Source organism: Cajanus cajan, chromosome 8 (assembly GCF_000230855.2).
Source record: "Cajanus cajan strain Asha chromosome 8, NIPB_CcT2T_4, whole genome shotgun sequence".
In the NCBI taxonomy this organism is placed as follows: domain Eukaryota; kingdom Viridiplantae; phylum Streptophyta; class Magnoliopsida; order Fabales; family Fabaceae; genus Cajanus; species Cajanus cajan.
The window spans coordinates 26,595,605-26,610,401 of NC_138524.1; positions in this window are offsets into that span (position 1 = coordinate 26,595,605).

Consider the following 14,797-nt stretch of genomic DNA (forward strand, 5'->3'; position numbering starts at 1 on the left):
CATTAACATTAATAATTCTAAACCAAAAACAGAACCGATAAAACAATTATGTCTGTGATTGTTCGCTCCGACCGGGATCCGAAAGTCGAGGATGAATGGGTTGAGTTGGACAGTGATGAGAAGACCATCTCTCCGGATCTGCAAAGACTGCTAGAACAAGAAGCTCGCCTACTCCAACCGTATCAAGAGAAATTGGAGACCGTGAATTTGGGGCAGGGCCAAGAGATAAAAGAGGTCAACATTGGGACCCATATCAGTGATGAAATAAGGGCGCAATTGATCCGATTGCTAAGGGAATATAAGGACGTATTTGCATGGTCGTATCATGATATGCCCGGTTTGGACTCTAATATCGTCGAGCACAAGTTACCCTTGAAAGAAGGGTTTCGACTTGTCAAACAAAAACTCCGACGAATCAAGCCCGAGTGGTCTTTAGAGATCAAGGAGGAGGTAGAAAAGCAATTAGATGCGGGATTCTTGGTTGTATCTCAGTATCCCGCATGGCTGGCTAACATCGTGCCAGTCATTAAAAAGAATGGAAAGGTTAGAGTTTGTGTTGACTACAGGGATCTAAATCGTGCCAGTCCAAAGGACGATTTTCCCTTACCTCACATCGATACACTAGTGGATCATACAGCCACAAACACACTCTATTCCTTTATGGATGGGTACTCTGGGTACAACCAAATCAAGATGAATGAGGAAGACCGCGAGAAAACTTCCTTCATTACACCCTGGGGCACTTTCTGCTACAGGGTGATGCCTTTTGGACTCAAAAATGCGGGTGCCACCTACCAACGAGCAATGGTGACGTTATTCCACGACATGATCCATAAAGAAATTGAAGTATACGTGGACGACATGATCGCAAAGTCGAAGGACGAAATGGACCATATCCAATATTTGAGAAAATTATTCAACCGACTTCGCAAGTATCAGCTTAAGCTAAATCCGGCTAAGTGTACTTTCGGAGTTCGGTCGGGTAAGCTTCTCGGGTTCATCGTCAGTAAAAAGGGCATAGAGGTGGACCCCGATAAAGCGAAGGCAATAATGGAAATGCCTCCTCCTAAAACCGAGAAAGAAATAAGAGGATTCCTCGGCAGGGTGAACTATGTCGCAAGGTTCATCGCACAATTGACCGACACGTGTAGACCAATATTCAGGCTGTTGCGCAAGAATCATTCCGAATCTTGGAATGAGGATTGTCAACAAGCTTTTGACAAGATCAAACAGTGCTTGGCCAATCCACCAGTATTGGTGCCACCTGTCGAGGGAAGACCATTAATCCTCTACTTAACCGTGCTTGACGAGTCCATGGGAGTTGTGCTAGGACAACAAGATGAAACGGGAAAGAAAGAACGAGCCATCTACTACCTGAGCAAGAAATTTCTCGACTATGAGACCCGCTACACGCCGTTAGAAAAGACGTGCTGTGCGTTAGCATGGGCAACACAGCGGCTCAGGCAGTATATGATTAGGCATACTACTTGGTTGGTTTCCAAAATGGATCCAATTAAGTACGTGTTTGAAAAACCAATAATCACTGGGAAGATTGCCCGATGGCAAGTACAGTTATCGGAATTTGACATCATACATGTCACACAAAAGGCCATCAAGGGCAGTACCCTAGCTGATTACCTAGCACACGGGCCGACCAATGACTACCAATCCCTTCAGGATGATTTCCCCGATGAGGAGATAATGAATCTACAACATGAAGAGCCAAAAGATGATGCATGGACCATGTATTTTGACGGAGCCTCCAACATGCTTGGACGAGGGATTGGCACAGTGCTAATCTCTCCACAAGGAAAATACATTCCCATAACGGCAAGACTCAACTTCGATTGTACAAACAACATGGCTGAATACGAGGCTTGCGCATTGGGAATCCAAGCGGCCATCAACAATGGTATCCTAAAGCTCAAAGTGTTTGGTGATTCGGCCCTAGTCATCCACCAACTACAAGGTGATTGGGAAGTCCGAAATCCTAAACTGATACCATATGTTGAACATATCAAAGATTTGACGCATCTCTTCCAAAGTGTCGTCTTTGAATACATTCCAAGGGAGGAGAATCAGTTTGCCGACGCTCTTGCTACACTCTCGTCGATGTTCGCCTTGGATAAGGAGCATGAAATGCCCATCATCAATATCCGGCGGCACGATAAGCAAGCGTTCTGCCTTCTGATAGATGAAGCTGTCGATAATTGCCCATGGTTCCATGATATCAAGCAATATTTGACAAAAGGGGAATATCCTGATGCGGCCAACGACAATGACAAGAAGCATATCCGAAGAAGGGCCATGGGATTTCTGCTAGTCGGTGAAACCCTCTACAAGAAAAATTATGACTCGATCTTGTTGAGATGTATAGACCAAGTCGAAGCTCAAAATATGATCAAAGAAGTACATGAGGGGGTTTTCGGTACCCATATCCCCGGGCCTGCAATGGCTAAAAAGATCCTCAAGGCGGGATACTATTGGTCGACCATGGAAAGGGATTGTTACCAGTACGTGCGAAAATGCCATAAGTGTCAAGCATACGCCGACAACATTCATGTCCCACCGACTCCACTAAATGTATTGGCTTCACCTTGGCCATTCGCAATGTGGGGCATGGATGTTATTGGACCCATCGAACCAAAAGCATCCAATGGACATAGGTTCATCCTTGTGGCCATTGACTACTTCACCAAATGGGTAGAAGCGGCATCGTACGCTCATGTGACCCGAAAGGTGGTAACATCCTTCATCAGGAAGAACATTATATGCAGATACGGTATTCCCGATAAAATCATCACTGATAATGGGTCTAATTTGAATAACAAAATGGTGGAAGAACTGTGCCAAGAATTCAAGATCCAACACAACAACTTTTCCCCATATCGGCCAAAGATGAATGGGGCAGTCGAGGCAGCCAATAAAAACATCAAGAAAATAGTGCAAAAGATGGTTGTCTCATTTAAAGACTGGCATGAGATGTTACCCTTCGCTCTTCATGGTTATAGGACTTTAGTACGTACATCTACAGGAGCTACTCCATTCTCCCTCGTCTATGGAATGGAAGCAGTTCTGCCTGTCGAAGTCGAGATACCTTCTCTAAGGGTAATCATGGAAGCGAAACTTTCCGAGGCAGAATGGGTTCAAAGCCGGTACCACCAGTTGAATCTTATCGAAGAGAAACGGCTGAACGCCATATGCCATGGTCAGGCCTATTAGAGGAAGATCAAAAGGGCTTTTGACAAGAAAGTCCACCCTCAAGTCTACCACGAGGGAGAGCTGGTAATGAAGAAGTTGCTACCGGCTCAAAAGGACAAAATCGGAAAGTGGGCCCCGAATTACGAAGGACCATACGTGGTGAAGCGAGCCTTCTCAGGAGGAGCATTGATCCTCACGGACATGGATGGAGAAGAACTTCGATACCCAGTCAACGCTGACGTGGTAAAGAAGTACTATGCCTGAAGACGTTGCTTGCATAGGCCCGCTAGGATGAAAACCCGAAAAGGGCGTCCTAGGCAAAAGTTAGGGCAAAATAAAAAGCCCGCCAGTACAAGGGTACTAGGCAAAACAAAGGAGAATTTATCCCCGCTAGGATATGTCCTGGGCAAAAATTAGGGGCAAAAGAATAAGGCACAAAAACAAAGCAAGCAACGATTACTTGAACCGAAAACCGAAAGGCGGTTCAAGTGATTATCTTCTAGAAGCAAGCGTCTTGCAGTGTCTACACTCCTGGCTCAGGCATCTCACCCGAAGCAATTAGGGGAACGTAGGAGCAACAATTACAGATATAATTGTTAAGCCTAATGTATATAGCCTACCCCGGCCAGCCATTCTTCAGAAATTCCCTCTGTATATCTTTCTATAAAAACATTTGCGAATATCAATAAAATATCTATTCATTTCTCTTCTCTTGACCATGTGATTATGCCTCTAAATTGGTGTTTCTTAAAAATTGTACGAAATTCCTTTAATAATCGGTCAATAAAGAAAGTCGGAGGGGTTCCTATAATATCCGTAATCTCCTGCATAAGAGGCTCACAGAAATCCTCCCTCACGTCGACGACAGAAATTCCTCCAAAAAGAGGAGGATAGGGAGAGTCATTCATTTTTCTAAAAACATTAACAAAATAATTAAACTTGCATTTTGTGCATCACACACATTAGTTGCACATTCAAAGACCTTATCATGAGGCAGTTGCATAAAATAGAAAAAATAGGAAAAATTTCTTGTGTATGACAGCAGCCAACAGAATAAGCCGAAAAATCGACAAAAAAGGCAATCAATAATAAAAAAAGCCGAAAATCGACAAAAAAGGCAAAATTCAGAAAATCAAACAATCATACAGAATAACTGAGCCTGGAGAGGCTTGCCGAAATAATACTCCCCAGAGACATCTCAGCTTGCACTCTTGGGCCGAATTCCCAGTGAAAGCTATTAGAGCAAGATCAGCAAGATTTCCCGATGGAAGCATGATCATCCGAACAGAATATCCGAGTCAAAGGACTTAAACTTCCTCGGTGGAAGATAGCTTTCCAACTCGAGCGCCGAGTGAAGCTAAGCCTGAAGAGGCTTTCTAAATAATACTCTGGGATACACAAGATCCTCAATTCCTATCCGCCTACTCAGAGGCACTCCTTTAAAAAGGAAAATCAGAAAAGATCAATACGACAGAATCCCCCAGCGGATAACAGCCTACGCAGAGGGAACAAAACCAAAAAATCAAAAAAGAGTCACCCGAATAAAGACAACCGGGATACTCCACCAACGTCGAAAGGACGTCAGCCAATCATAAGGCATCGCTCACATCAGAAGGAGCATCTTTGTGTCTACATCCCCAAGAAATCAGAATTTCCCCAGCGGGCACCAACTACGCAATGGAAAGTTGGGACACAAGAACCTATGAGTAACTGCACATCCCCTAGACGGATCTCTGCGTTATCCAGCCCTCAGCGGCATCAAAATCAACAACAATCGTCGAAGCAGCATCGTGGACTGTGGAGACAAAATCATCTCAAATCCCTGGAGAGGGCAAACTCACGCTACCAAAGTGACCAGAAGCACGGAGGTATGCAACCCTGGGGAGGGCAAACCGCAAACCCTGGAGAGGGCAAACTCACGCTACCGAGGTTGTCAGAAACACCGAGGTATGCAACGAGCCTGGAGAGGCGACGACTAATACTCAGCTGCCCCGTCGTCAGAAACACGGAGGTATGCAGCTATCGAGGTTGTCAGAAACACCAAGGTATGCAACGAGCCTGGAGAGGCGACGACTAATACTCAGCTGCCCCGTCGTCAGAAACACGGAGGTATGCAGCTACCGAGGTTGTCAGAAACACCGAGGTATGCAACAAGCCTGGAGAGGCGACGACTAATACTCAGCTGCCCCGTCGTCAGAAACACGGAGGTATGCAGCTACCGAGGTTGTCAGAAACACCGAGGTATGCAACGAGCCTGGAGAGGCGATGACTAATACTCAGCTACCCCGTCGTCAGAAACACGGAGGTATGCAGCTGCCAACGTCGTCAGAAACACGGAGGCATGCAGACCCTGGAGAGGGCAAACTCGCGCTACTGAGGTCGTCAGAAACACCGAAGTATGCACGAACCTGGAGAGGCGACGACCAATACTCAACCTGGAGAGGCTACTCAATAGTTTTCCCACCTGAAGACACTACAAGTCGGAAGGGTGGCTTACTCCCCGGACAATTGGGTCAACTCCTTTACTTGTCAACCGGTACACCAAAAAGCCGTTCGACTAAGTAAAGGGGGGGCAGCTGTAGACCCCTAAAATTGTCCGGGTCAGAAATAAAGCTCAAAGACTCTCAAAGACCGAAGGAAAGTCAGCCGGAAGGACTCCTGGAAGACCCTAGGATGATTCTTTGTAGGTCTAGAAGTCTTAGAGTAGCTTAGAATAAGGGTGTGTGAGGATTGGAGCTCAATACGCCCTCCCAGAGGTTCAGTACGGCCGTATTGAGCTTTTTGAACTACAATACGGCCACACTGAAACCAATACGGCCGTATTGAAGTTTTTGAACTTCAATACGGCCGTATTGAATTCAATACGGCCGTATTGTAGTTCAAAAACTCAATACGGGCCGTATTGACCTCCCAGACCGTATTGCGCCTCAATCCTATAAATAGGACGTCATTGGCACGTCCTTCCACACTTTTTACAGATTCCTCAACCCTCCTGCTGAGTATTCTTGGGTTTTTGAGCTATTCTCTGCCCTAGATATCTCTCCGGGAGCCGATCCGACGAAGTTCTTGAGTCATGAGCCATTAGCTTGAGACTCGAATAAGTCGAAGGGAAATCTCTTTGATTTCCATAGTAAAAATTATCCTTAGGGGAAAGGAGCGAGCGGACGTGTAGTGGGAAGGAGCGCCAAAAAACCTCCTAACGTTGTTCTGATATATATAAAAGCCCGCTTCAGAGGTTTCTTTCTAAATCCTTTCTTTTACCACTTTCATTGCTTTTTGATTGTTGCATTGCATGTTTAGAGCTTTCATCATGTAAATATTTTATCTATAATCGTTTCTAATAAATAGGGGTAATTTAGTAACTTTATACTGTTATTTATGAAATAATCCGTCATAGGGAACCCGAAAGGGGCGTTGTGGGGTGCTAACACCTTCCTCGCACGTAACCGACTCCCTTACCCGACTCTGGTTGTAATGGCCAAAGTTGATTTACTAAAATCAATTGCCTTATATCTTTTTCCAATGTTTTGAGTAAAATATTGGTGGCGACTCCAAGAACCCTTCTTTTTACGAAAACCACTAATCCATGGAGGGTCCCGTTTGGGATTAACATAGATTGGTGAGAATCATTTAATAGTATTGTTAGTCCGATGAGGTCTCAGTTTGAGAATAAGTCGTCCTAACAATCCATCATCTTTCAAAACTTAAAAAGAGTCCGACCATCGTCGCGAATGCCAAACGTCCGTTTCGGCGGGTGGCGACATTGATGATGCACCTGAACCACATCAAGTTCAACTCAGGAGGTCTAATAGATAGAGACAACCTTCAACAAGGTATTTTTCTGATGAATATGTGACCTTGACTGATGGCAGAGAACCTGAATATTTTGAAGAGTCTTTGGAAAGTGAAGAAAAGCAACAATGGTTGGATGCAATGCAAGATGAGATGAAATCCTTGGAAAGATAATATCCAAAGCCACAACTTTCATGAAGACCACAAAATCTAATTCTGTCAATACGATACTCATACTGGCACAACAAAACTGTAGTGAAAATATCTTCTACACCAAACAACAATAGTGTATGCCACAAACTACCTCGACTCTTTCTAAACTCACACCTCAATTTCTCATTCAAGTCTTTCACTACTATCCTCAATGAAAACAACTCACATGTTACCTAAACCATAAATAGTTAACATGCCAGTACTAACACTCAAGGGAATTACCGTCATTTCAATCTCTCACCAAGGAGACAATCACCTTAGATTCAACCGCTACAACTATAGATGTCAGAAACTCCACCAATCGCAAATTCTTAGTACACTCGACAAATCAATGTATCACTTACATCTAAAGTTCTAGTTGGCTAGCACAAGGCTTCGTTCACTATTACTGGCACATGTGTTCGCAACACGAGCGATACTATTTAACCACTACTTCTTACATAAGTAAGAAGTATCAAAACCAATGAGTAATCATCAACTAAGCTATATCATGTCTTCCAGATAAATCCTAAGAACACAATGCACACAAATAAACAAACAAAATCAATCATCACATTAGCACATCAATAAGTTACAATCAAATCATCACATTACTCATCTACCAAACAAGCATAGTAGACTCATAACTCACGGCCGATTGGATTGACCTGCTCTGATACCACTAAATGTGACACCCTTACTACCCCAACACATATATTGTAATAATGAAAACTTAACAAAAACAATTTTCAATTTCGGTAAAAGGGTTCACATGAGAATCTTCAAAATTATTCTTCAATAACCACAACAATAAAAATGAAACGTGAGAGTTTACAAATGATTTTCGAAAATAATATTTACAATTCTAATATCTATGTCCTAAAGAAAATCCTCTGCCCCAATGTCACAATATCAGAGCATAACCACAACTCAACCGTTAGCATTCTAGATGTCACTCGTAGTCGGATCTTCCTCACCTATAAATCCACAAATCGCACGGTGAGAAAAGAAAACATCTATATATATAGCACATAAGAAAACACAACATATTATCTCATTATAACTTAATATTCATAAATATTTCAACATATCGTATTTCAATCAATCATACATCGTCATCACGTCATAATTCTCAATTACACCAATCATCACAAATCTTGCACTTCACACTATGCCAAGGTCACGCTACCCATTTAACAATCTCAGGTCGTGCTCACCCCTGATATAACACTGTGCCAAGGTCACGTTATCCCTATCCCAGGGCCGTGCTCACCCTTAACATGTTAACCAAGGTCACGATACCCACGTAACAATCCAGAGCCCTGCTCACCCCTGATATAACATTGTGCCAAGGTCACGTTACCCCTAACCTAGGGTCGTGCTCACCCCTGACATGTTAACCAAGGTCACGATACTCATGTAACAATCTCGGGTCGTGCTCACCCCTGGTCATAGGTGTGAAGAACCACAATCACATCTCATTCACATCCACATTTACATTCACATCCACATCCACATCCACATCCACATCCACATCCACATCCACATCCACATCTCAATTCCACAATACATACACAATCCACACAAAATGGTGATTCACATACTCCTCAAGTAATTCATCATCTAGATCATCAAATAATATAACAATAACATTCATAAACAAATATAACAAACAACAGAATTATCAATTTAATATAATTTTAACGTAAACAGTAAAATCCCCAATTGTTCCAAAATCTAACTCACAGACACTTTTCTACAATTTCGTTCTCCCTCTCAGATCATCATTCTTACAAATTATTAGCATATCTATAATCCTCAACACATACAGAATCTAATGGGATCCTCAATTTCTCAAACAGAAATCATCCAATTTTTCACAACCTAACTTACAGGCACTTTTCTATAATTTCGTTCTCTCTCCCAGAGCATCATTTTTACAAGTTAAACATATATTCGTAATTCTAAATATATATAGAATCACATAAGATAAGTAATCCTCTAAACAGAAATAATTATAAAATTATTCATAACTCTAAGGGTTCTTCCTCTACCTAATTCCCTCATGTAACTCTACATATAAATAATCTCCTTTTCTCTCGTACCTGGATAAATAGGAACTCGGGCAGAACCTCCTCCTCTTTTTCCTTAAATAAGGATCGGAACTAAAACTGGAGCAGAACCTCATCCTCTAAGTTCCCCTTGGTCTTCAGAGAGAAGAAGAGGAACGAAAGAGAGAACAGAAGAGAAGAGAGAGTGAGAATGAGAGGTGTGTAGAAATGAGAGGATTTGAGGCCTATTTATAGGATTTTTCGCCCACCTACCACTACGGCCCGTTTCAAAATCGGAACGGCCCGTTCTGGGCCCTTCAAACCTACGTAAATTTTTCAACTGGAACGGCCCGTTCCCAAACAAGAACGGCCCGTTCTCAAACCCAGCAGAACGGCCCGTTCTGCTTCCAGAACGGCCCGTTCTCCAAACCAGAACGGCCCGTTCTGCTTCTACAATTTTGGCCATACTCACTATTCCAGAACGGCCCGTTTCAAAATTGAAACTGCCCATTCTAGGCCACGAATTGGGCCTTTGGCCCACAAAAAATGGGCTGTTACAATACTCCCCTCCTTTAAGAAATTTCGTCCCTGAAATTTTTGTAATGGTAGACTTCTCTCTTCTTACTTTCTAATCCTTATGCAACCTCACTACCTTACTGATATACAACTATATCAATTTTATCAAAGGATTTCTAAGGGTAAGACATGTAAACTTGGCGAGTCTATCCACTGAAACACAAATAAAATCAATCTCTTAAGCGTCTTAGACAAACCTACCACTAAGGTCTATCCACTCATCATCTCACTTCCAAAATGGAGCGTCTAATTGCTACAAAATTCTTAAAGATTTCTAGTATGCTAACCACAAGTATACAATTGCTTTACTCCTCTCTTCATCTTAGGTCACTACACTTCCGCTGCGCTACTCTGATACATCGTAGTAGCTCTTAAATGAATGCTAAGAGTACTCTTACGTTCTTTTTCTAAGATCATCCATTAATTCACTAGTCACTTTCAACATAATCAATTCAATGCTCCTAAGGATAATCTCACACACCAAGCATAAGTCTTTAAATTCTTCAATCAAATCTAATCCTTAAATCATCAAGAATGATATATCAGAGGTTATCATAATCAAGGCATCTGCCACAATATTAGTTTTACTTCTATGATCATTTCTAAAGATCAAGCACCTAAGCGTAAGTTCACTAGGTATACATATCAGATCTCTAATTTCACCACTCCATCTACACCCAAGTCAAATTCTTATCCATCACCTTATCCTATAGCGTCATATCTTGTCACCAAAATTATGCCTCTCCAATTTCCTTCAACAATCCATTCATTACTCAAGTCATACTTAGTCTCACACTACTAAGGGTAACCTTATAAGCCAAACTTAAATCTCTAATTTGAGCCAAAAGGATTCATCTCTCTAATCATAAGGAAAGATAAATATAAAGGTTTCCTACACAAAACATCGGTCACCATAATGACTTTACTCAAATAACAACTAAGTTTGAAATATTAGTCCTCCAGAAAGTTAAACTATCTCTTTTGTCTAATAATTAACTCCTTCAGTCAACCAATAATTAAGGCTCTAATTATCAATAAATACCTCAAGCTTAGATTCATATAGGCAGTATCTCTAAATATTACAACTGCTAACTTAAAAAATCATAGGTAAGGTAATTCCTCTAATGAGTTTTCAATTGCCTAGAATCACAAGCTACTACCTTTCCTTCTTGCATCAACACTCCACCCAAACCTATCTTAGAAACATCAACCCATACCACAAAAGGCTTACTAAGATTGGCCAATGCTCACACTAGTGCACTAGTCAATCTTTCCTTAAGAATTTGGAAACTACTCTCACACTTACTATCTCACACAAAAATAACACTCTTCTTACTCAATCTGCTCAAAGGTAGTGCTATCTTAGAAAGTTACTCAATCAATATCCAACAACAATGAGCTAATCCAAGACACTCATAACCTCGCTAATAGACTCAAGTATCTCTCACTTAAGCACAACTTCTATCTTAGATAGATCTACGTTTTACCTCCACAAGAAATTACATGGCTTAGAAAACTCTTCTTATACAACCAAAATTCATACTTAGATAACTTAGCCTAAAGTTATCTTGGATATCCTTAGATAACTCTTCATTTTTATCAGATCATTCTACTCCTTAATTGCTAAGAATAAAAAAGTAAAAAATTGAAACTAAATATGTTTTAGTTCTTTAAATTACAACTTATCACTCTTTCTAAATAATTACTCACAACCACTTAAATCAATTATCTTTTTTATATTTATTTATTTTTATACATTGATTTGAATTAATGAAACAAAGTATCAAATAGTTTTTAAATTTTTAAAAGAATTATAGACTTTATTTGTGTATTAAAAACTTTAAATTCAACGGTTGAATCATTGAAATTTGATGTAGAATATGAATTATTAAAAAAAATAAGTTTAGGTATTAACTTACTCTGTTTAATAACTCATATTTTACATCAAATTTCAATGATCCAATCGTTGAATTTAAAGTTCTTAATGCATAAATCAAGTATAAAAAAGTTTAAAAAATTTAAAAACCATTTAATACTTCGTTTTATTAATTCAAATCAACAGATAAAATAATTTTAAGATCATCCGTCAATTTGAATTAACGAAACAAAATATTACTAATTCTCATATTTTTTTAAAATTTGTAGACTTGATCTATGCATTAAAAATTTTAAATTCAACTGTTGAATCATTGAAATTTAATGTAGAACATGAGTTATTAAATAAAAAATTTATGTAAACTCACTCCTAAAATAAATAAATCTGTTTTCTCTCTCTATATATAATATATAACAAAGATAAATGAATATCATATTTTGGTTATCATTTTTCTTAACATATATTTACTTTTAATAACAATAACTTTACTTTATTTCTCTACACTTTTATTTGTCATTCATACATCTCTTTTAATAATCACAACTTTCCTTTAAATAAATTACCAATGTGTAAATACAAAAATGTTAATTGATCAAATTGTTTGTTATTATAACCACTGCAATAGTATTTTAAATTGAGAGTTTTTTACTCAAATAAGACAATTTTAAAAAATATTTACCCAAATAGCAACGATACAAATTTATTTTTCTAACTAGCACTTTTTACTGTTTACGTTCCAGAATGGGTCGTTCTGATTCCAAAATGGGCTGTTCCAGATTAAAAAATAACACATGACGAATGGATCAAAACGGGCCGTTCCGGATTCAAAAAATGTACATAAAAAATGGAACCAGAACGGGCCGTTCTGAATCCGAAGCGGGTCGTTCTGGCCTACAGATTCAGACTTTTTTTTATTTTTACTTATCAAATACCAAAACTCAGAGACTACCATCAAGTGATTAAATTTATTGAATATTAACATTATAAATATAACTAAATAAATTTATTAAAATTCATTACAACAATAAAGATCAATGGTGGCGTGATCAGGAGTGTGACAATAGGAACAAATTTTTACACGATTATGTTATTCTCTAATGTCCAACTCTGTTGGACTTTGGCCGACCCTTGAAAGTTCTTTTGCATTCTAGATTTGGCCACAAAGTTGGAAGAAATGCAACATCTGAGAGAAGTTTGACCCGCTGAGAAATTTACAATAAGGCTAAATGAAATGTGGTATGATTGCAGCAAGTTTCAGAAAGTTCATATCCCTTGCTCGCATGACCTGCTGGGAGATTTACAGTAAGGCGTGACTAGGAGTGTGACAATAGGAACAATTTTTTACACGATTATGTTGTTCTTTAATGTCCATCTCTATTCTAATCCTGCTGGACTTTGGCCGACCCTTGAAAGTTCTTTTGCGTTCTAGATTTGGCCACAAAGTTGGAAGAAACGTAACATCCAAGAGAAGTTTGACCCGCTGAGAAATTTACAATAAGGTTAAATGAAATGTGGTATGATTGCAGCAAGTTTCAGAAAGTTCATATCCCTTGCTCGCATGACTCGCTGGGAGATTTACAATAAGGCTAAATGTAATGTGGTGTGATTGCAGCAAGTTCCAAAAAGTTCATATCCCTTGCTCGCATGTACTCGCTTCATGCTTACATGCACATAACGACTATCAAACTTACATATCTCTCATATATACCTTACAATAAGTTGCAAAAGTATATGAAAGATAGTTTGGAGAGCTCCGACATGAAGATTATTGGCCTACTTACACTGGTCCAACTTTGTGGCCAAATCCAAAATTCAAGGGAACTTTCAAGGGTGGCCAAAGTCCAGTAGGATTAAAATAGATATGGACATTACAGCACAACATAATCAGTTTCTGCCACCATTGATCTTTATTGTTGTAATGAATTTTAATAAATTTATTTAGTTATATTTATAATGTTAATATTCAATAAATTTAATCACTTGATGGTAGTCTCTGAGTTTTTGTATTTGATAAATGAAAATCAGGAAAAAAAAACCTGAATCTGTAGGCTAGAACGGCCCGTTCCGGATTTAGAACGGCCCGTTCTGCTTCCACTTTTTATGTGCATTTTTTAAATCCGGAACGACCCGTTCTGATCCATTCGTCATGTGTTATTTTTTAATCTAGAACGGCCCGTTCTGGAACGTGAACAGTAAAAAATGCTAGTTGGAGAAATAAATTTGTATCGTTACTATTTGAGTAAATATTTTTTTAAAATAGTATTATTTGAGTAAAAAAACTCTTAAATTGAGCTCATTCTCTTTTTTATTTTTACATTTTGGTTTTTATTTAAATAAAATATATGTTTCGATCTGCTAACAATAAAGATAATATTATTTTTTAATTTCTAATTTTTATTATTTCAAACTATCTAGTATGTTATTCTTTAATAATAATAATAATAAATTCGTGATGATATCATATTCGTCTACAGCCGCATATGATGACATTTTATTTGAATTTAGAAGTTGAATATTTACTCGGGGCGTTAGCGTTATCCTTATCTTAAGCAATAAAGCAACCGCAAATTCTTCATGAACATGATGTGGTTCGCATACTTTTTATTTGATTTGGTATTTTTAAGTTTGACATAATTCTAATGTTACTAGTGAATTTGTATTTGTATTCTATAAAAAATTGAAAAATAAAATACAGGATTAAAGGTAAACAATTTGTTTGATTTTATTTAATTGAGATTCTTTTAAATAAAATAAAATATAATATTCTTTTATAAAGAAATTTTCTTTTGTTCTCTATTATAAGGAAAAATAATAGATTTTTATACATGTTAAGAAAGTTGATTATTTATATTATTTTTTTTAAAAGATTCTTTTTTTTAAATTATTCTTGTTATAAATATTAAAAAATAATACAACTAAAATATCATATATTAAATAAAAGATATTTTAGAAAAAAATAATATTAAATAATATAAAAATAGTTAAACTTTCTTATATTTTTTCATATAATACAAACCACATGGAGTAGCTTATTGGAGGGAGAGGGGAGTCAGGAGTTAAGAGTAGTGGGACTCCTCCTACCAGTAGTGAATCAGAGTTGAACACATGA